Genomic DNA, 3720 nt, shown 5'->3' on the forward strand with positions numbered 1-3720 from the left:
ACTGTGCTGTCTAGCTGCTCCTGAGAGGTCCTACTAAACTGGAAAATCTTTGAGTATAGTCTTTTCTATGGACTGGATCTTTCAACTGATGACCAGCTTATGGAAAGCCAGAGAAGTACCGGTATTTCATCAGGTTTCTCATGAGGTGATAAAATTTTTTTAGCCATAGAAAGTCTCAGTGACTATTCACTAAATTGGAGAGGGGTCATGATTGGCTTCTGTGGAGGGAGTTTCCACTTTGAAGATCATGGATCTTGGAGGCATTGAAGTTAGCAGGTAAAGACTTCAAAACATTCTAAATATTATTATTTTAATTTTATAGGAATGAGAAAAAGGATTTATTAAGCACTTACTGTTATTTACATTTGATGGGGTTTACATAGAAACTATTCTGGAACTGGTAGAGATCCTATGATTGCTCTTTTGTGTTTTTTGTATTTTTTTGAGTAGGTGAATTAAATGAATGTTTAAAAATTTAATAAAACATTACCAATATAATTCTTATAATTTCTGGCCCTGGAATCTTGTTTGTCATTTTTCCATGTACTCTAGATTCCACTTTCCTAAAGTCTAGGAGTGAACTTGTGCTATACTTTGTAGATAAAGATGATACTTGTGACCCATCATTCATGGGATACTCTAGTTTTTTTTTCAGTAGTGGTGGTGGATTTGTCCCTATCCCCGGTAACTCAGTTTATGTAGCAAAATGTATGAGTTACCCCCACTTGCATTCTCTTACATGGTAGTTCCTGTGACCAATAAAATATTATTTAAGAAGGGATATGACTTATCCCTAAAGTCACCAGAATTAGTCAGCTCTTCAAACCTCGGTTCAGAGAACCAGTCTGCTGACTCATAACTTTCTGAGTTTGCTTCTGGGACGTGGATGATTGTTGGTTTCATAATCATTCTTCTGCAGAAGAGGCATAGAAGGCTATGAGTTGGAAGGGAAATTGATGGCTGAGTGATGTATTTCATTTAAGTTAACTAACAGTGACAAATTTGTTGGTAAAATGGGTGTGGCTGTATTAAATATAAATAAGAAACTTGTACAGGGATCAGAGTGAAGGGGCAGGACTATAATCCCCAACTCCCCAATTCTTTTCATGGGCATAATTCAACCTGCCCTAATTCATGTTTAGGGGTATAGTTCTTAAACACTGCCCCCTCCCACACAGTAATTCCTAGTTATGATTTTGCTGTCATGTCCAGGTTTATAGTCCCTTCCTACAGTTTTTCAGAGAGCATATCCTTCTTCCTTCAAGGAGTCCCCAAAGGACATCATAGGCCAGTGGTTCTCAAAATGTTTACATTCTTTACATTCTTAAAAATTATTGAGGATCTCTCCAAAGAATTTTTGGTTTTGTGGGTTATCTCTATCAATATTTATCATATTAGAAATCAAAATGTCTTAGTATTACTGTGAAAATAGTTTTGACCTTGTGGACTTCCTGAAAGGGTTCCCTGGACCACACTTTGAGAGTGACTGTCCTAGTCCTTTAAATGGAGAGAGTGAAAGATCACCCCTGCCCCTCCCCATCCTAGGATGAGAAGATAATGCTTCAGAACTCAAGACTCTTATTAGTTCAGCTTTAGAAAGGTAGTAGAGGAAGCAGTGTGGCCTGATAGGGGAAGATAATGGAAATAGTGTCAGAGGTCCCCATCCTGTCTCCGAGAAGGACTTTGGGCAAGCTCTTCCTTTCCCTTTGGACTTCTATGCCTCCTATTGATGAATGACTCACAGTTCATTCATTCATTCAACAAGCATTTATTAGATGCTTCCTATGTGCAAGGCACCACATTAGGGGGTAAGGATATAAAATCAAAGTGAAAGTGTCCCTGCCCACAAAGTGCTTACATTCTAAGTATGTAACCCATCACCCAGGGGGGTTACCCTCTTCATCTAGGTTTACACAAAAAGATCATCTTCTTTTTGGTGTGCTATGTTTCCACACAGTTTAATCAGAGAAATCTACTCCTCCTCACAGATTGTTATTCGTCCTTCATTCTCAAATAGGACCAGTGACATCAGGAAGGTGATTGCTTGACTTGCAAGTGAATTGGATTTAAGTAAAGCAGGGTTGTGCCACCAGCCTCACTCTTCCCTCCAGAGCCAGCAATGTTGTAAGAGAATCAGCTGTAAATGACTTAAATATTCTCAGTAATGCAAAGATCCAAGACAACTCTGAAGGACATATGATGAAAAATGCTATCTATCCCCTGAGAAAGAACTGATGGCGTCTGAATACAGATTAAAGCATACTTTTTTTAAAATTTTTTTTCTGGGTTTTTATTTTGGTCTGTTTTCTTTTACATCATGACTAATATGGAAATATATTTTGCATGGCTACACATGTATCACCTCTATCCAATTCCTTGGATGGAGTAGGGAGGGAGGGAGAGCATTTGGAGCTCAATTTTAAAAACAAATGTTGAATATTGTTTTTATATGTAATTGTAGAAAGATAAAATACTAAATAAAAAATAAAGTTTTTCTCTGCTCTAGAATCCCAGGACCTGTGTATTCGCAGGTCTGATATCTGTGTCTTGTACTTAGTGCAGTTCCTGGCACATAATAGATGATTAATAAACATTTATTGACTGACTGACTGACTCAGAGGAGGAAAGGGGCCAGGCAGACAACAGACAACACAATTCAAACTAATTCTAGGGATTTAGGATGTAGGTCTGTTTTTGTAAAGCAGGCAGTTAGGCAAGAAGCATTTATTAAGGGGTTCCTATGTGCCAGACATTGTATCAAACTTGAGGATAAAATATAAGGAAAAAGACAGTTCTTACCCCCAAGGACCTTACATTCTAATAGGGGAAGACAATATATAACAGGGAGCCAAAAAAATAAGGTTGAGTCGGGGGAGGTACTGGAACAAGATTGTGAAATCCAGAGAGTTTGAAGCAGAGTAGGGAGGGGAGTGAAAGCTGGCTGTCCTGGGCCCATGCTCACAAAATGGGGGCCCCAGGAGGAACTTATTAATAGAGGCCAATAAGGTAGGGGATGAAATGGATAGGCCTCTGATTAGCTGTGTGACCCTGGTCAATTCACTTAAATCTGTTTTCCTCAGTTTCCTCATCTATAAAATGAGCTGGGAAAGGTAATGGCAAACTGCCCCAGTATATATATAATCATAAAGAGTTGGGCACAACTTAAATGACTGATCAACAACAATAACAAAATTGGAGTTAGAGGTTATATTCTAGGGTGAGAAGGCCCCAGGTGCTGAAGGAAAGAAGATTCTGGATGAGTTGTTTCGAGACTTAGGAGCTATAAAGCAGAAGAATCTTCTTCACCAGGATGAAAACTAGCCCAGGCCCCAGGCCTCGCTGATCCTCTTGTAGCCTGAGCTCCTTCTCAACTAATTCAGGAGAATTCTAACTTTTCTCCCCATTCTGGGCCCTAGACCTTTATATTCACTTACTTTTGAGCCTTATTCATCTCTTAAAATGTTTTTAAAAATTGACATTTATTTTTAATTAATAAGCATTTATTTTCTTTCTCTCTTCCCATTCCCTCATTAAGAAAAAAAGAACAAGCCCTTTGTAACAAATATACATAATCAAGCAAAGCATATTTCCTTGTTGGTTACCTCAAAAAAAATCTCTATCTCTATCTATCTATCTATCTATCTATCTATCTATCTATCTATCTATCTATCTGTCTGTCTGTCTGTCTGTCTGTCTGTCTGTCTGTCTGTCTGTCTGTCT

This window comes from Petaurus breviceps, unplaced genomic scaffold (assembly GCF_028583685.1).
Source record: "Petaurus breviceps papuanus isolate PSGF00001 unplaced genomic scaffold, PetGlider_PUasm1.0 90925, whole genome shotgun sequence".
Lineage (NCBI taxonomy): Eukaryota > Metazoa > Chordata > Mammalia > Diprotodontia > Petauridae > Petaurus > Petaurus breviceps.